Source organism: Aquarana catesbeiana, linkage group LG13, assembly GCF_042186555.1.
Source record: "Aquarana catesbeiana isolate 2022-GZ linkage group LG13, ASM4218655v1, whole genome shotgun sequence".
NCBI lineage: Eukaryota > Metazoa > Chordata > Amphibia > Anura > Ranidae > Aquarana > Aquarana catesbeiana.
In genome coordinates, this window is record NC_133336.1 from 111,396,538 (window position 1) to 111,417,147 (window position 20,610).

At 44.2% G+C, this 20,610-nt stretch overlaps 1 pseudogene; it reads right to left on the reverse strand.

Moving 5' to 3' along the window:
• Positions 1–20,192: 20,192 nt before the first annotated feature.
• LOC141120731 (U2 spliceosomal RNA) lies at positions 20,193–20,359 on the reverse strand (annotated as a pseudogene).
• Between the last annotated feature and the right edge of the window lie 251 nt (positions 20,360–20,610).

The following is a 20,610-nucleotide window of genomic DNA, read 5'->3' on the forward strand; positions in this document are numbered from 1 at the left end:
TGGCTGTGTGTTGAGTTGTTTTGAGGGGACAGCAAATTTACACTGTTATACAAGCTGTACACACACTACTTTAAATTGTAGCCAAGTGTAATTTCTTCAGTGTCGTCACATGAAAATATATAATAAAATATTTACAAAAATCTGAAGGATGTACTCACTTTTGTGAGATGCTGTATATATACTGTATATATAATGTAATTTCAAAAGAAAGTAGTTTAGTCATGTTGAAGTCATATTTGTCTTTTGTACATCTTCCATTTTATGTAGAATTGTCTGTGTTTACATATGCTGATAAGTCAGAATGCCAACAATTAAGCTAGAAGGCCATTCTGGCCACAGGAGTGTACAGTCAGTACTCTGTTAATAGGTCTTATCAATCATTTATTTTTCACAATGAAAAGACATTTTGTAATGAAAAATAGTTGCTCAGCTACTATATTCTCCACAATGGAGTTTTGCCTCTTTGGCCAGGACTACCTTCACCTAAGTGTGTGGAGGTTCCAGGTTAAAGGTAATAGCAGGTATGGTTAGTGATCAAAATATTGATCAAAAGAGAGGAGACTGTAAAGGGAATTTGTAAGTTCTGTATATAATTGTATTCTATTTTGTATGTATTGCACACTGCCCTTACTGTGCACAGGGCACTAATAATGTTTTCGTTACATGTTTGCATTCTTTCGAGTTCTGATTAGAATTGGTCTATCTGTGTTACGCCCCTTGTTACCAGAAATGTAGAATTGTAATATTAATGTGATACCTACATAATCATGTGTATAAAAACCTTCAATTGCGTCATAATAAAGCAGAACAGTTATTTGGAAAGATTGTGGAGTGTATCTTTTGTGTCTGTTTCCTACTGCAGTAGTTATTATTAATTTGGAACCACTACTCAGTATGAGGATAGGAGTTGCCTATCTATAAATTTCTATGTCAGTTGTAATGAATCAGGGGTGCCGCTGCTGTATTTAAGCCAAGCAATAGTGTAAAAGTAAAAAAAATCAATTACGCATGCAAAATGTGTGATGCCAGAGCGCAGTATTGCTGACGCTGTCATTGAGCATTGTACTGTTTCTTAATGTGTTGTACCACATACAGCTAAAAAGCATCTCCCAAGCATGTAATTAAAATGATTGGTGTTTTTCTCTTGTTTCTTTCCAAGTCAAATAAAAAGTGCATTCTCTATCTCTGTATTTTTTTATTTTTTTTTTACATTAGTACATGTTTCCTGTGCCTACTGTAGCTCCCTATGCCTTTTGTTTGACAATCCCTTACACATTAGCCTTCAAAATGCAATGGCCTTATTTTTAATATTCATCCCTATGAACATCAATGGGGTTCTAATTAAAGTTTGTAATTTTCTTTATTAAAAAAAAAAAATTTTTTTTAGGAAAAAATATGCTATAGTTTATGATACACATTGCTTTGGCGCCCCAATAGATTTCATTGAGGTTCGGAATAAGTTTGCAGTTTTCAGACTTATTGATGGGTTTGACATGGCCTATGAACCAAACTTCACTTATTTGAGGTACTTGGTAAAACAACATGTAATATGTCAGCGCTGTTTAAACATAAAAAATACATAAAATAACTTAAAAAGTAACTTCACTTTTTGTGAGAAAAAACAATCCACTCTGGGTGATCAATGTATATTGCAAGGATTTTTAGCAAGCTTTTTTGCAGAGTTCTACCCTTTATTGCTCTAAAGCAGTGGGCTCCAAACTGTGCCCTGGGGGCTGGATGCAGCCCTTTGCTCACATCTATCTGGCCCTTGGGGTACTTTTCCTCCCACTGATACAAGACACTATTCCTCCCACTGACACCAACAATGGGGGATAATTCCTGGTGGTGACACCAAAAGTAGGGCACTATTTCTCCCACTAACACGAACAATGGAACAATATTCCTTTCACTGATATCAATTATGAGGCACTATTCCTCCCACGAATACTAATGATGGGGCAATTATTTCTCCCACTGATACCAATGGGGCACTATTCCTCCCACTGATACCAATTATGGGGCAATATTCTTTCCACTGATATCACTGATGGGACACTAATTCTCCAAATGACACCAAGGATGGGACACTCTTCCCTCCACTGATACAAATGGTGGGACACTATTCCTCCCATGGACATCAACGAAGTGGGGCTACTCCTCCTCCTAATACTAAAGATGCACTGTTTACTCCCTCTGACGCCAGGGCAATTTCTGCTCTGTATGGCCACAGTCCAGCCTGCTTAAAGTCTAAAGGACAGTAAATTGGTCCTTTGCTTAGACAGTTTGGAGACCCCTGCTCTAAAGGAAAAGCTGGTTGCTTGTTTGTAACAATGTGAACAGTGAATGAAAGGTTCATGCAGTATGCAGGACCAACATGGGAGAGCTCAAAGGGGATGCTGTTTTCCTATTTAATATATTGACAGGTTGTCATTGGTTACTGCAACGGCTACCTGCATAGCAACAGGCTGAGGATTGGTTAAAATTGGCGGGTTGCCAAAGCCCGCGAATCCGGAGCAGATATAAAGGAGAAATCCGGCCGTTACCCACAGACCACCCTTCAAGACACGACCAGGACTCCCATCCTCCCTTCCTATTTCTTGAAATCTGTCATAGGTGTTGTAATAGTCTCCAGCATTGTCTGGGTGGACACCATTTAATTGTTATATTAATTCATTATAGCCAGGATGGCTTCATAATTTAATTTAATTATCGTTAATACAATTATCGTGTTACCCTTTGAACAACACCGTGGCCTATAAATAATTTGCCAAAATAAATAAATAATTATTAAAGAAAGAAGTGTTTGTTGGTCTTTATTTGTATTGAATAATCCCTTTGTGCTAGCCCATGTGAATGGAAGTGACTTTTTCATTATTAATCAGCTGATGCACTTACAGAGTTCTAATGAGGAAAATTTCAGTGTTTAAATCCCTTTAGACGCGATTAATACTTTGGTAGTACTTCACCAAAAATTAAATGTTTGCTGCAGAGGAAGCCTAAAATCTGACTTGTGTGTTAACCTCTTCCAGTCTAGGCCAATTCTGACATCCCTCTGGCACATGTAAAAAACATATTTTGTTTTTGCTAGAAAACTGATTAGAACCCCAAACCATTATATGCTTTTTGAAGCAGAGGTCCTTCAGAATACAATGGTGGGTGTTGCATATTTTTATGTCACACGATATTGGGCGGCATTTTTTCAAGCAACATTTTGGGAAAAAAATACATTTTAAATAATCTTAATGCGCAAAAACACAATTATTACCCAATTTTTTTGTAAAATATAACAGACAATGTTACACCGAGTGAATAGATATCAAACATGTCACACTTTAAAATTGTGTACGCCTGTGGAACGCACCAAACTACGCTACCTAAAAATCCCCATAGGCAAAACTTTAAAAGCCTTTACAGGCTACCAGTTTAGAGTTACACAGGAGGTCTGAAGCTAGAATTATTGCTCTCACTCTGTGTTTGTGGCGATCCCTCACATGTGTGTTGTAATTGGCATTTACATATATGTGCAGGACTGACGCACGCGTTCGCATTTGCATGCAAGCACAAGCAGAGGGGTGCGCTTTAATAATTTTTTTTTTTTTTACACTGTTTCTTTAATTTTTTTATATTTTGTATCCACTTTGAACAACATCCCTTGTAATAGCATTGGCCATGACAGGTCCTCTTTTTGTAGAGATCTGGGATCCTTCTTCTGGTTTCCAAAGCAGCCAATCAGACACAGATCGGTCTGATCGGCTGCTTCCCTGACAGTACTCGCCAGGTAACAAAGAACTGAAACTGGAAGTGACAAAATCTTCTTCAAACCAAATAGTACACACGCTGCCCTTATCAAAATAAAAATGTAAGAAATTTCTACTAAAATATTAATAAAGTGATATTGTGCTTAACATACAAAATATACAAAATCTATTAATACTATACATTAATGTGCAATAAACTTCAATGAATGAATAAACAGGTAAAAGTGCTCCAATCAGCCTGTGTGTTGCAAATATTCCACAAAGCTTGTGCAATTTTCAAACATTAATAGATAATTCAAAACAAACATCCATGCGATTTAGTTTTGCATCCATGCATTTCAGTGCTGCATCTATGCATATATGGTGTTAGTGCAATGTTCAAACAATAAAAAATACAAAAATACAAAAAAACGCATCCATGCGATTTGGTGCTGCATCCATGTGATTCTATATAATTCAGTGCTGTGTTGCTGTGCAATGATCAAATTAACAGTCCACAGATCTTCCACAATCCATTCATGTGTTATTGTGAACACAAACTAAAGTGCTGTGTGCTCATACAAGTGCTCCCCCCAGGTGATAGCCCCTCACCTTAGGGCATGTGACCTTGCAATTAAGCTTGGTCCGAATGCGCCTTAGAACCTCTATGAGTTCAATGTTATATGCAGGGTCCTGGATAGATTTGCACTGGTGCCTCTGTTCCTCACAGCAGTCCCGTTTGCACCTCAATATATCAACACAAAAAGGACTTCATGGTGCAGTATGTACTACATTTATTAAAATCATAAACAAATCCCGCAATGAGTACTCACAGTAACAAGGTGCTTAAGGGCGCCACACTAAAACAGCAGAAACGAACGGGCAACAGCAGCCGGTATGGGGTGGCATGCTAATCTTTCCCAACAGGTTGTATAATGTTCCGTCCTGTCCCCTTCCCCTACACATGTTCTGATCTTGCCCCTAGGTAATCCTGCACCATGTGAATCAGACGCTGGCGATGGTTGCTGAAACCGATCAGACCTTGGGGCTGCGGACTAAAAAATTGTCTGAACGCATCGGTCAGACAGCCACCTTCTCCACCACTCCTTCTGTGACCGACCAAAGCCTCAGCAACACGTTGTCCAGAAGGACCAGGAAATTGTGACCTCCCAGGCTCTGAAAACGCGTTGCACAAACCTTTCTGCGAGGCCTTACAAAGATGTTTCATCCTCTGCTCCCTCCGTGATGGCAAGATAAGGTCCGCAACCTTACCCTTGTAACGTGGATCAAGGAGGGTTGCCAGCCAGTAATCATCCCTCCCCTTGATACCACAAATACGAGGATCCTCAGGCTTTGCAGGATCAGGGAGGCCATGCAGCGTAGGTTTGCTGAGGCATTCGGTCCAGAGTCCTCTGGGTCACTAAGGACGACATGATTCACAGCCACCTTCTCCCAGCCGCTGTCAAGTTCTAGGTACGAGGCCGAGATTGCTGAGAGGGCGCCCCTTGCGACTAAGTGCAGCGTAACCCTGGGAGTGAGACAGGGAATACGGTGCCCAAAGGTGCACAGATTGCCGGATGCTGATGGCTGGATAGCTGAGAGTCGCCGGGGGTGCGTTGGGCAACCGTGCGTGGAAGTATTCCAGTGGAGAAATCAGGAACAAGGTCAAGGCAGGCCAGGGGTCGTGTACCATAGGAGCAGTCCGAGAGAAGCACAAACAGGGTTAATCAGGAACAGGGTCAGTAGCCAGGCCAGAGATCAAGACCAATCAGACAAGCGAAGGTACAGGTGTACAGACAGGAGCGTAGTCAAGTCCAAGCCAGAGGTCGATGCAGGCAGAGATCAGGGTGAGTCAGGCAAGCCGAGTAGTAACAGGAATCAGGTAATCAGATACAGGTAGCAGGTACTGGGAACACACAGAGAGCTGATAATAATCCAGCAACTTGCATACAACTGCAGCAGGTTTAAATAGGCCAGAGGGCTCCAAACACTGTCACTGTGCGCATGTGTGCACCAGCGCGTGCCCGTGCGCACGTCTGCGGGCACCTGCCGTAATGCATCTGCGTGTCACCGTTGTCGCGCATCGGCGTGCGCGCATGCACCTGGGGATGCGCCTGGCGCGACCATGGCAGTTACTGGCAGGATCACCAGTCCTAAGACTACTTCCTTGACCGTGCCCCCCCCCAAGGGGCAGCCTCCGGATGCCTAATCGGGCCCATTTCTCAGGATGGTGGGTTCGGAACAACTGCAACAGTCTGGGAGCATGGATATTATTTGCTGGTTCCCAAGAATTTTCTTCCATAGCATAACCTTTCCATTTAATAAGAAATTGAATTGACCTCTCCATCGACAGTCCAGAATGGCTTCCACTTCGTATTCAGTTTCATCTCCCACTGAGACTGGAGGAGGAGGAACTTCTTCTCTTCCTGGAAAGGGACTAGAGACAACAGTTTTAAGCAAAGACACATGAAATACTGGATGTACTTTATAGGAACCTGGTAATACTAGTTCAAATGCCACTGGCTTGATTTCTCGTTTGACTGTAAATGGCCCGATAAACCTAGGATCCAACTTCCGAGAGGGACAAGGAAGTTTCAGATTTGCTGAAGAGAGCCATACACTATCCCCACCTTAAACACAGGATTCTTCCTCCTTTTGTCATACTGCTTCTTGTAGTCCTCCATGGTCATTCAGAGGGTCTGTTAGTTAGTCTGGATAGCGTTAATTTTGTCCTGAACTTCTGGAACTGAGGCCTCTGGAATGACATTGGGCAGAAATGAGGGATGGAACCCGTAGTTGGCCCAAAAGGGGGATTGATTGGTGGTTGCATGAATTGAATTGTTATATGCGAATTCCGCACACGGGAGTAAGGAGATCCAATTGTCCTGGGAAAAAGAGCAGAAGCAGCGTAGATATTGTTCTAGGGTTTGGTTTGTTCTTTCGGTTTGACCGTTGCTCTGGGGATGATAAGCAGAGGATAGATGTATTTTAATTGACAGCATTTTGCAGAGCTCTTTCCAGAATCTGGAGGTAAATTGTACCCCTCTATTGGAAACAATACTGTTGGGTAAGCCGTGTTGTCTATTTCCTTTATGAAAGTCCTTGCCGTATCTGTGGCAGGTGGTGTACTCTTCATGGGCAGAAAGTGGGCCATTTTGGACAGATGATCCACGACTACCAGAATAGTCGTGAATTCTTCTGAGGGAGGTAACTCTACAATAAAGTCCATTGAAATTTCTCTCCATGGCTGTTCTGGCACAGGCAGTGGACGTAACAGACCCCAATATTTGACGTTGGACCCCTTATTCTGCTGGCAGATGATACAGGAATCAACGTACTTCTTACAGTCAGACTTTAGAGACGGCCACCAAAAATATCGTTGGACCAGGTCCATAGTTTTTCGCACCCTGAAATGGCCAGCAAGTTGATGGTCATGCAAAGTCTTTAGGACCTGGATTCTGTTTTTTTTCTGGGACAAAGATTTTATCCTGGTAACGAAGAAACCCATCTAGGTTTCTTAGGAAAGAGGCTTCTGGTTCTGAGCAGTGAAAGGAAACCTGTGTGAGTGCGGAGCTTAGGTCAGGTTGGATCATAAGAAAGTTCTGTGATGACAGGATGGTGCTAGGAGCCACCTCTTCGGGAGTGTCGGAGAACATTCGGGACAGAGCATCTGCCTTCCCATTCTTAGATCCAGGGTGGAAGGTTATATGAAAGTTAAATCTGGCAAAGAACAGAGCCCACCGGGTCTGTCAAGGTCTTAACCGCTTAGCAGTGTGGAGGTACTCTAGGTTCCTGTGGTCCGTAAATATCATTATGGGGTGAGAGGCACCTTCGAGGAGATATCTCCACTACACCAGAGCAGTCTTAATGACCAAAAGTTTTCGATCACCCACATCATAATTTCTCTTGGACTGGCTCATTTTTCGTGAAGAGAAGGCCACGGGATGCAGTAACGACTTAGGCCCCTGGCGTTGAGACAGAACTGCCCCAGTGGCTACTTCAGAGGCGTCAACCTCCAGGACATAAGGCAGAGCGGGGTCAGGGTGTTGTAAGATTGGGGCTGAGGTAAATAAAGACTTCAGCTTGTCGAAGGCAGATTGAGCTTCTGGAGACGACAGGAACCGAGCATGTAGACGGGTTACTTGGGTTATAGGTGAGATAATGGAAGAAAAGTTCTTAATAAACCTTCTAGTACTCAAAATGTCCGAAGCGTGTTCTGAACGCTGTCTTCTATTTGTCACCCTCCCTGATGCGAACGAGATTGTAGGCCCCCCGTAGGTCAAGATTAGTGAACACCCGAGCAGTATGAAATCTCTGGAAGAGTTTACGAACAAGGGGGAGAGGATAGCGTTTTTTTATGGTAATTTTGTTAAGTTCCCTGTAATCCACACAAGGCCTTAGGGTCTTGTCCTTTTTTTCGACAAAAAAGATCTCGGCACCAGCAGGAGAGGAAGAGGGCCAGATGAAGCCTTTTTCGTCAATGGTTCCTAGTTCCATCTCAGAGAGAGGAAAAATACGTCCAAAAGGAATTTTGGCTCCAGGGAGTAATTCAATCGAACAGTCATATGTCCTATGTGGAGGTAGAACATCAGCTTTCTACTTATCAAAGACATCCGAAAATTCGAGATAGACTGATGGCACATTTGGATAACTGACTGATACAGGTTGAACTGACAAACAACTGGTAGTGTTCTTGTGGCTAGGAGCCAGGCAATGCTGCAAGCAGTAAGGAGAGGTGAACACAAGTTCTCTTTTAGCCCAATTGATCTGAGGGTTGTGTGTTTGGAGCCAAGGAGTACCCAGGATGACTGGAAACATAGGTGAGCTCAGAACATCAAATCGTATGAACTCCTGATGACCATCAGGAGTAGTGACAAAAGGAGGAGCAGTCTCTTGGGTAACAGGACCAGAACTAGGCAGGGTACCATCGGCCAGGAGAACTTCCAGCCTATGTTTCTTGGGGAGCAGAGATAGGCCAAGTCTTCTTGCCAGGTTCAGGTCCACAAAGCAGCTGCATGCCCCGGAATTGATGATGGCTTGCAGCTGAATGTTCTCTTCCGCTAACTGCAACATAATGGAGAGGACAAGGTGGGAAGTGGAAGTTCTGGAGACCCGGAAATATATTGGGGAGTACTTGAGTGGCTTGCAGGGCCTAATAGGACAGTGGCACAGGAAGTGACCATTCTCTCCGCAATAAAGACATAAGTTGGCTTGTCGCCAGCATTGTTTCTCCTCAGGGGTCAATGCAGCTCTCATTCTACTAGCGGGCATAGGCCCAGTCTCTGGAGTAGATATACAGAGAGTCCGTGACCATTCGGCCTGGAGCTCCCGTAGACGTCTGTCCAACTGGATGGCCCTTTGGATGAGACCCTCTAGAGTAGCAGAAATACCACTTCTGGCAAATTCATCCTTGAGGGATTCAGAAAGTCCTGAATGGAATTGATACTTTAAAGCGGCCTCATTCCAGCCTGTATCTGCAGACCATCGACGGAAGTCTATGGTGTAGCCCTATACCAGCCGCTGTCCCTGCTGTAGGGAGTGCAGGGCAGCTTCAGCAGTGGCTGCAAGCAGAGAATCCTCGTAGAGCTGAGACATGGCTGCAAAGAAGGTGTCCACTGTGCGGATAGCTGGGTCTTTTTGTTCCCATAGACTGTGAGCCCATGCTTGGGGATCACCGGATAACAAAGAAATAAGGAATCCAACTTCAGTAGCTTCAATGGAGAATGTACAGGGCTGCAGGGCCAAATAAAGCAAACAGGAATTTTTAAAAGATCTGAACTTTAGTCGATCTCCAGAAAAACGCTCAGGCATTGGTACTTGTGGCTCAGGAGGCGGGGTCATCACCGTAGGGGTAGCTGGTTCCATTAGTAGTTTTAGCCTACCTTCCTGATGCAGGTATCCTTCCTGTAGTCTTTGGACTACGTGAGTGAGAGTAGAAGTCTGTTGGCACAGAGCCTCCACAGGGGACGCACTTCTGCCTGCCTCAATCATGGCTGGATTATACTGTCAAGTTCTAGGTGCAAAGCAGGATTGCTGAGAGGGTGCCCCTTGCGACTAAGTGCCGCGTAACCCTGGCAGTGAGACAGGGAATACGGTGCCCAAAGGTGCATGGATTGCCGGATGCTGATAGCTGGATAGCTGAGAGTCGCTGGGGTGCGTTGGGCAACCATGCGTGGAAGTATTCCAGTGGAGAAATCAGGAACAAGGTCAAGGCAGGCCAGGGGTCGTGTACCATAGGAGCAGTCTGAGAGAAGCACAAACAGGGTTAATCAGGAACAGGGTCAGTAGCCAGGCCGGAGGTCAAGACCGATCAGACAAGCGAAGTTACAGGGGTACAGACAGAAGCGTAGTCAAGTCAAAGCCAGAGGTTGATGCAGGCGGAGATCAGGGTGAGTCAGGCAAGCTGAGTAGTAACAGAAATCAGGTAATCAGATACAGGTAGCAGGTACTGGGAACACAGGAAGCTGATGATAATCCAGCAACTTGCATACAACTGCAGAAGGTTTAAATAGGCCAGAGGGCGGCAAACACTGTCACTGTGTGTGAGCGAGCACGCCGTGGGCACGTGCCCATGCACACGTCTGCGGGCATCTGCCGTAATGCATCTGCGTGTCACCGTTGTCACGCATCTGCGTGCGCGCATGCGCCTGGGGATGTGCCTGGCACGACCATGACGGCTACTGGCAGGATTGCCAGTCCTAAGACTACTTCCTTGACAGCCACGTGCAAGTCCATGGGTTTCTTCGGACTGTAAATGATTCCTTTGAAGACTGCTGCTGATTCTGAGTGCCAGGCTCCACCTCCATATTGACACAATCTTCCTCCTCCTCCTCGTCCTCTTCCTGTGTGATCAGCGGGCACGCAGGAACACTGTCTGGATAAAGGGGGCTTTGAGAGGTAAGGAAGTCCTCCTCTTCCTCCCTCTGTTCTGCCTCAAGTGCCCTGTCCATTTATTCCACGCAGCATGTGCTCCAACAGGTGGACAAGGGGGACAGTGTCACTGATGCATGCACTGTCAATGCTCACCATCCTCGTGGCCTTCTCAAATGTTGACAGGACAGTGCATGCATCCCTGATCATAGCCCACTGGCATGGGGAAAAAAAAAACAAGCTCCCCTAACCCTGGTGCCATAGTCACATAGGTACTCATTGATGGCCCTCTGCTGCGTGTGCAGCTGCTGCAGCATGGCCAGCGTTGAGTTCCACCTGGTGAGCATGTCACAGATTAGGCGGTTCTTGGGCAGGTTAAATTCCTTTTGGAGTAAGTGTTCTCTACAAATATATGAGGGTTGGGTGTGTCATTGCCATCATCCCCAGAGAATTCAAAAAACCAAATATATACCTCTATATGGGATTTTTAAGGCAATGTAATAACAAAGGATTTTGTATTAAAAAGGGTTTTTATTTTATTGATACAAAAGGAGGTAAAAAAAAAATAATAGACATACAAGATAATTATTTGAAGTACTGTGCGATTAAAAAGGTCATCAGATAACATGGAAAAAAGCAGGGAGCTATGGCTCCTACATAATGATACATCCTGCTACTAGATACAATCACCTCCTAAATTGATGCAATGGCGTCCAGTAGTGAAATTGCAATGCGTTTCAACTTTATAATATCAAAACGAAGTCTTCCTCAGGGAAGGATTGCATCACGCTCTAAAGTTTCAAAAATAACATTGTTACAAATCATGTGTATACATATCGCCTGTATCTAGATAATCGCATTTAAGCCAATTAAAACAAAACACAACACAACTTCCATTTTACATGTAGCTGCAAGAAAAATGCATTCCCAGTGCTGGTTCCTGTCACCAATTGCTTATACTGCTTAATATTCTCTACGGAACGGCCGGATATATTTGAAAAAAACAGTATTTGGCAGCCATGAAGAAAAAAGGGGCTAAAAAACACAATATTTGGATAAATAGAGAATGAAAAAAAGAAAATAAAGATAATGATAAATTTCAGGGAACTATGTTCCCCAAAACCTAGTGGTTAAGATTTTGAATGAAGTTACCTTCTACTATTCGTATGGAGTATGTATGGTAGGGTTCCCAATTGCCAGCAACGGTGAGCCCTGGTCCTGAAGTACCACTCGGTTAGAAGCCAAATGGAGAATGCTGCCCTAGGCCGTCCCTGGCGTCCTAATAAAGGGATATGGGCGTGGCATGGGTTTTGGGCGTCTCATCTGTCTAGTGATACTCTCCTGCCCATTGGTAGTGCTGTGCAAGGGGCGCGGTTTTGGGTAAGCGTCGTCCCGCCCCTTGCATGAAGTATCCTTGTGTAGGAGGCTTCGGGGGAGCGTCTTGTGACTAATTGTTGCTATGGTGAGGGACGCCATTCCTTCCCCTAGCTAAGGCGCCATGCCTCCCCTTCCCATATCCTATGGGGTGTAGGCGCGGTTAGCCAAGAGAGGGGAGGAGAGAGGCGTCACGTCACCCAGGCAACACAATATGCTTCAAGTGTCTGCCGTGACACGTACGGCATCGGAGTCACGTGACTCTGACGCTTGTCCAAATAGAGAGGGGAGGGGCTGTGTAACCTAGACAGCACACCTCAAATGTCTGCTTGTGACACGTACGGCGTTGGAGTCACGTGACTCCGACGCTTGTCCAAATAGAAGGGGGAGGCGCTGTATAACCTAGACAGCACCATATATGTACAGTGGTTATCGGCAGTAAGTGCAGCACCGAAGTTAAATGACGCCGCCGCTACAGAGATGACATTTATTAGTATGGAATACGAATTAGAAATTGTCTCACGAGCGGGATAATGCCAAAATGGATAGACCACAGGGAACAAAAGTTTGTGTTTAAAGCAAGCCTCTATAAAACTCTGTAGGGCATGGAGAGTATTGGGTTGCATTTGTGATAGGTGAAAACATTAATGTATTGCATATAGATTGCCTAAACCCTTTAGAACAGTATATATGTAATTTAACCTCAATATTAGGGGTTTAAAGGACAAAGACCTATATAGGACTAATAACCACTGACACAGTGAGAAGACCCCCTGGCACCAAGTGATGGTCAGTGTCCTAGGGGACAAAAAAAATCGTGGCCCCCCTGTGCCGGGTAGGGATAGAAAAACAGGGGGAGCGGTGGTACGTCCGAACCCACAATCAATTTAATTAAATGAGTTGAATTGATAAGAAAACTCTCCTATAAAATTGGACTGGGTAGGGTGTGAAATCAAAATCTTAGCGATTTGGAGTACATGACAACCAATTGGGAATACCCCATTAGGAACCATACTAGCCCAGTGAGCTGTTGATAAGGCCCTTTAAGTATCTATTTTGAATATAGAAGTGGCCCAAAGGCCATTGAATATATATAGGTAGCCCGAGGGTATAATGCCCAACAAGTGAAGATAGAGAGGTGAAAACAGAAAAAGAAGTGCATTGTATTTACATCTGTATTAATCCATTTTCCCAGAGCTGAAACCCTCCAAGAAGGGTCTAAAGCTTTCAGTCTCATTTAAACCTGGGGGGGGTAGTGGCCCTAAGGTATCTTATCCAGCGCATTTCCCGCTTGAGGAGAACCTTGTTCCAGTCACCCCCCTAATTGGCAAATGAATCCTATCTAGGACTGTAAAATTCACGGAAGGTAGTCGATAATTATGCTGTCTAGCGACATGTCTTCCCAAGGGTAAATATAGGTTACCAATGCGCATGCTCTTCATATGCTTGTCAACTCGTTTCCCAAGTTCTTGTCTTGTTTTACCTACGTAGAAGGCACCACACTGGCACTGCATGAGGTAAACCACACCCTGCGTTCTGCAGTTGGCGAAGTGACGCAGGGAGAAGCTCTCCCCATTAGGCAGCGCCAGTGTGGTCCTCCTACCAATTACTTTACATTGAGCACAAGATCCGCATGGGTAAGTGCCCCATGTTTTGCAAGGATCTTTTCTTGCTTTGCCTCTATATTCACTTTGGGTAAGTAAATTCTCTATCGAGCCTGATTTCCTGTAAGTGATTTGAGGTTTGGGGCCAATCAGTCCTTTCAGACTAGAGTCATCGGTGAGGATAGACCAATACTTGGAGATTATTTTGTTAATTCTAGGGTGTTCATTGGAGAATCTTACAATAATCCTCATGGAGGTATCCTCTTTAATGGATTTTTTTGAAAAAATCAAATCTCTTCTATTGGTCAGTTTGACCTGATTAAACGTCTTTTTAAGAGATGATTTTGTGTATCCTCTGTTCATGAGTCTAATGGTGAGTTTGTCCGCTTCTTTTTGAAAATCTTCATCATTGCTGCAGTTTCTTTTGAGACGAAGAAACTGTCTGTATGGGATAGATCTTTTGAGGGGGTCCGGGTGGAAGCTATCCGCGTGCAACAGGGTGTTGCCCGCAATTTCTTTTCTGTAAAGTTTGCTAGATAGTCCACCATCAGGATTTTTGAAAATAGTAACGTCCAACAAATTTACCTCATGGGTGTCAGATGTCATCGTGAAGAAGAGATTGAAGTTGTTATTATTCATGAGTTTTAGGCAATCCCTCAGTTGCTCAGGGGGGCCATCCCAGATGATGAAGAGATCATCTATGTATCTCTGCCACATACAGATGTGGCGAGTATACAAGGACGCTGCTTCCCCTTGTAGGAAGTCCTTCTCCCACTCCCCCAGGTACAAGTTGGCATATGAGGGTGTGCAGCAGGTCCCCATAGCCACTCCCTGTATCTGGAGGTAGTGGGAGCCTTTGAACAAGAAGGTGTTATGCCTGAGGATATACTCCAGCATTGACAAGGTAAAAGCATTACATTTCCAATCAGTTGTTGCCCTCTGTTGCAAAATACGTTCAATTGCTGCCATACCCAGATCATGTGGAATGCTGTTGTAAAGAGACTGCACATCTATTGTGACGAGTAGGGCCGAACTGGGGATGGATATTCCATCCAGGATCTGCAACAGATGTATTGTGTCTCTTGTGTATGATGGTAGGTCCATGACATGGGGTCTCAGGTATTGATCTATTATTTGGCTGATTCCCTCTGTGATAGAACCATTTCCGGAGATAATATGTCTCCCTGGCGGATCATTAAGTTTTTTGTGCACTTTCGGTAGTGCATAGAAGGTGGGTTGGCGTGGGTGTCGAGTACGTATAAAGTCACACATATCCCTATCTATTACCCCCTCATTGAGGGATTCATCCACCAGGGAGAAAAATTCATGGTTAAATGTATCCACAGTGACTGGGGAAATCTTTTTGTAGCATTTAGTGTTATTAAATATGTTAAAACACATTTTTTCATATTTGACATTGTCCATGAGGACAATGTTCCCTCCCTTGGCCGACGCTTTGATCGTAATTTCTGTGTTGTTTTTGAGAGTACTTAAAGCCTGTTGCTGTTCCCAGTTTAAGTTACTTTTGGTGGTGTATTTTTCCTTCTTTTCAATTTCTTTGGTAACTTGTCGTACAAAAAGGGCTATTGCTGGGTTTTGATTGAGTGGTGGGAATTTATGCGATTTCCTTTTAAATTTTTTAGTTGTTTTTTTGTCTTTGCTGGATTCCTCTTGTTCTTCCTCACTGCCTTCACTGTCAAGGTCTCCCTCCCAGAATTCCTCTGCGAAATCGCTTTCTTGCAATAGTAGATTGAGGTCTCTGAGGGCTCTAAAGTCGGCTGCTCTAAGGTTAGGTGCCACTTCAGGTGTGACTGTGGTTTTTTTGGTATATAAACTTTTGAGTAGAAGCTTCCTGGCAAACAGATTTATGTCTTTAATGGTTTCAAAGCTATCTAAGCTGCGATTGGGACAAAAAGAAAGGCCTAAGGACAATAGTTCCTGTTCTGCTGTTGTAAGTTTATGGGATGAAAGGTTGATGACATTTAGCCTTCCTTCACAGGTGGGGCTGTCATGGATATCATTGACAGCTGTGTCAGAGGAGGCGGTGTCGGGGTTGGGGGGGTTGTGCATTGCCCTTGTCTAAAAAATTGTCAATTTGGGTCTGCTGGGTTTTTGGGTAGGCGCCCTGTTCTTTGTAGCTTTTCCCAGGGTTCAGGGAGGGGGGACCTTTGGGATTCCCCAACACTGCCCCCCTGGCCCTTCTAATTCCCCCTCCTCTTCCGCCTCGTGCGGTTTCACTGGGTTGTAAATCAGTGGTCCTTTTCTTGATCATTTGTTGAATCTCTCCTTCAATATTCGGATGTTTGGGAAAGGGTCCCTTTCTTTTGCCTTGAAATCTACCTGCCTGGGAGGAGGCCGAAGGAAGAAGAGTTATTAGAGGGTGTGTCTGAGAGATAATCATTAGTCTGATTAATATTGTTCTGTCGTGGGGGTCTAGAGTTTTTTCTTACTTTTTGATCAACATTCCACTTATAGGCCCTGCCTTCGCCGAAGGCGTTTTTGTCCCTCCAATATTTTTTCTCCTTCTTAATCAGGATATTTATATGTACTCGACACCCATGCCAACCCACCTTCTATGCACTACCGAAAGTGCACAAAAAACTTAATGATCCGCCAGGGAGACCCATTATCTCCGGAAATGGTTCTATCACAGAGGGAATCAGCCAAATAATAGATCAATACCTGAGACCCCATGTCATGGACCTACCATCATACACAAGAGACACAATACATCTGTTGCAGATCCTGGATGGAATATCCATCCCCAGTTCGGCCCTACTCGTCACAATAGATGTGGAGTCTCTTTACAACAGCATTCCACACGATCTGGGCATGGCAGCAATTGAACATGTTTTGTAACAGAGGGCAACAAAAGATTGGAAATGTAATGCTTTTATCTTGTCAATGCTGGAGTATATCCTCAGGCATAACACCTTCTTGTTCAAAGGCTCCCACTACCTCCAGGTGCAGGGAGTGGCTATGGGGACCTGCTGCGCACCCTTATATGCCAACCTGTACCTGGGGGAGTGGGAGAAGGACTTCCTACAAGGGGAAGCAGCTTCCATGTATACTCACCACATCTGTATGTGGCAGAGATACATAGATGATCTCTTCATCATCTGGGATGGCCCCCCTGAGCAACTGAGGGATTGCCTAAAACTCATGAATAATAACAACTTCAATCTCTTCTTCATGATGACATCTGACACCCATGAGGTAAATTTGTTGGACGTTACTATTTTCAAAAATCCTGATGGTGGACTATCTAGCAAACTTTACAGAAAAGAAACTGCGGGCAACACCCTTTTGCCCGCGGATAGCTTCCACCCGGACCCCCTCAAAAGATCTATCCCATACAGACAGTTTCTTCGTCTCAAAAGAAACTGCAGCAATGATGAAGATTTTCAAAAAGAAGCGGACAAACTCACCATTAGACTCATGAACAGAGAATACGCAAAATCATCTCTTAAAAAGGCGTTTAATTGGGTTAAACTGACCAATAGAAGAGATTTGATTTTTTCAAAAAAATCCATTAAAGAGGATACTTCCACGAGGATTATTGTAAGATTCTCCAATGAACACCCTAGAATTAACAAAATAATCTCCAAGTATTGGTCTATCCTCACCGATGACCCTAGTCTGAAAGGACTGATTGGCCCCAAACCTCAAATCACTTACAGGAAATCAGGCTCGATAGGGAATTTACTTACCCAAAGTGAATATAGAGGCAAAGCAAGAAAAGGTCCATGCAAAACATGGGGCACTTACCCATGCGGATCTTGTGCTCAATGTAAAGTCATTGGTAGGAGGACCACACTGGTGCTGCCTAATGGGGAGAGCTTCTCCCTGCGCCACTTCGCCAACTGCAGAACGCAGGGTGTGGTTTACCTCATGCAGTGCCAGTGTGGTGCCTTCTACGTAGGTAAAACAAGACAAGAACTTGGGAAACGAGTTGACAAGCATATGCAGAGCATGCGCATTGGTAACCTATATTTACCCTTGGGAAGACATGTCGCTAGACAGCATAATTATCGACTACCTTCCGCAAATTTTACAGTCCTAGATAGGATTCATTTGCCAATTAGGGGGGTGACTGGAACAAGGTTCTCCTCCAGCGGGAAATGCGCTGGATAAGATACCTTAGGGCCACTACCCCCCCAGGTTTAAATGAGACTGAAAGCTTTAGACCCTTCTTGGAGGGTTTCAGCTCTGGGAAAACGGATTAATACAGGTTTAAATACAATGCACTTCTTTTTTCTGTTTTCACCTCTCTATCTTCACTTGTTGGGCATTATACCCTCGGGCTACCTATATATTCAATGGCCTTTGGGCCACTTCTATATTCAAAATAGATACTGAAGGGCCTTATTAACAGCTCATTGTGCTAGTATGGTTCCTAATGGGGTATTCCCAGTTGGTTGTCATGTACTCCAAATCGCTAAGATTTTGATTTCACACCCTACCCAGTTCAATTTTATAGGAGAGTTTTCTTATCAATTCAACTCATTTAATTAAATTTATTTTGTACAGTCTACTTTAGCTCTATTTAAATATATATTTTCTCATATGATTGTTGTTTTAATTGCTGTTATCATGTACGCATTTTGGATATAACAACTTTGTATTTTCGCTTCTCAGTTCTGAGATTGTGGGTTCGGACATACCACCGCTCCCCCTGTTTTTCTATCCCTACCCGGCACAGGGGGGCCACGATTTTTACCGTGGCCCATATACCCCTAGTTCACCGACCATCACTTGGTTTATTAGTCCTAAATAGGTCTTTGTCCTTTAAACCCCTAATATTGAGGTTAAATGACATATATACTGTTCTAAAGGGTTTAGGCAATCTATATGCAATAAAAAACGGCATACATTAATGTTTTCACCTATCATAAATGTAACCCATTACTCTCCATGCCCTACAGAGTTTTATAGAGGCTTGCTTTAAACACAAACTTTTGTTCCCTATGGTCTATCCATTTTGGCATTATCCCGCTTGTGAGACAATTTCTAATCCTTATTCCATACTAATAAATGTCATCTCTGTAGCGGTGGCATCATTTAACTTTGGTGCTGCACTTACTGCTGACAACCACTGTACATATATGGTGCTGTCTAGGTTATACAGCGCCTCCCCCTTCTATTTGGACAAGCGTCGGAGTCACGTGACTCCGACGCCATACGTGTCATGGGCAGACATTTGAGGTGTGCTGTCTAGGTTACACAGCGCCTCCCCTCTCTATTTGGACAAGCGTCGGAGTCACGTGACTCCGATGCCGTACGTGTCACGGCATACACTTGAAGCATATTGTGTTGCCCGGGTGACGTGACGCCTCTCTCCTTCCCTCTCTTGGCTAACCGCGCCTACACCCCATAGGATATGGGAAGGGGAGGTGTGGCGCCTTAGCTAGGGGACGGAATGGCGTCCCTCACCATAGCAACAATTAGTCACAAGACGCTCCCCCGAAGCCTCCTACACAAGGATATTTCATGCAAGGGTGGGACGACGCTTACCCGAAACCGCGCCCCTTGCACAGCACTACCAATGGGCAGGAGAGTATCACTAGACTGATGAGACGCCCAAAACCCATGCCACGCCCATATCCCTTTATTAGGACGCCAGGGACGGCCTAGGGCAGCATTCTCCATTTGGCTTCTAACCGAGAGGTACTTCAGGACCAGGGCTCACCGTTGCTTGCTATTTGGAACTCTACCATACATACTCCATATGAATAGTAGAAGGTAACTTCATTCAAAATCTTAACCACTAGGTTTTGGGGAACATAGTTCCCCGAAATTTATCATTATCTTTATTTTCTTTTTTTCATTCTCTATTTATCCAAATATTGTGTTTTTTAGCCCCTTTTTTCTTCATGGCTGCCAAATACTGTTTTTTTCAAATATACCCGGCCGTTCCGTAGAGGATATTAAACAGTATAAGCAATTGGTGACAGGAACCAGCACTGGGAATGCATTTTTCTTGCAGCTACATGTAAAATGTAAGTTGTGTTGTGTTTTGTTTTAATTGGCTTAAATGCGACTATCTAGATACAAGCGATATGTATACACATGATTTGTAACAATGCTATTTTTGAAACTTTAGAGCGTGATGCAATCCTTCCCTGAGGAAGACTTTGTTTTGATATTATAAAGTTGAAACACATTGGAATTTCGCCTCTGGACTCCATCGCATCAATTTAGGTGGTGATTGTATCTAGTAGCAGGATGTATCACTATGTAGGAGCCATAGCTCCCTGCTTTTTTCCATGTTATCTGATGACCTTTTTTAATCGCACAGTACTTCAAATAATTATTTTGTATGTCTATTATTTTTATTTTACCTCCTTTTGTATCAATAAAATAAAAACCCTTTTTAATACAAAATCCTTTGTTAGTACATTGCCATAAAAATCCCATATCGAGGTATATATTTGTTTTTTTGAGTAAGCGTTCTCTTACCCAAATAACTGTCTGTAGCTAGAGCTACCACAATCCAGGCCAGAAGGCCAGGGACCCGACCCTCCGGCCAGACCAAGATGCAGCACCCATCCTCACCAGGAGCACCCTTCCAGACGGCTCAGACTCAACCATTGGCCGGTCCCCAGTCTATCTGTCGGGCAACTCAGCATAGTCCCTGCTGAGTACTGCCCTATCAGGCACTATAACACCATTGGATTTGCTGGCCCTCCCCAACGAGAGGGACACAGCGCTTCCTCTGGAAACTGATAAGAACAGATACTACACTTGATCTTAGCCAAAAGGCAGAGAAGGGATAACACATGGACTTGTACGTGGCTGGGAGGAGGTGGCTGTGGATCATGTCGTCCTTAGTGACCTAGAGGACTCCGGACCGAATGCCTCAGCAAACCTACGCTGCATGGCCTCCCTGATCCTGCAAAGCCTGCGTAAGGATCTTCGTATTCGTGGTATCAAGGAGAAGGACCAATACTGGCTGGCAACCCTCCTTGATCCACGTTACAAGGGTAAGGTTGCGGACCTTATCTTGCCGTCGCAGAGGGAGCAGA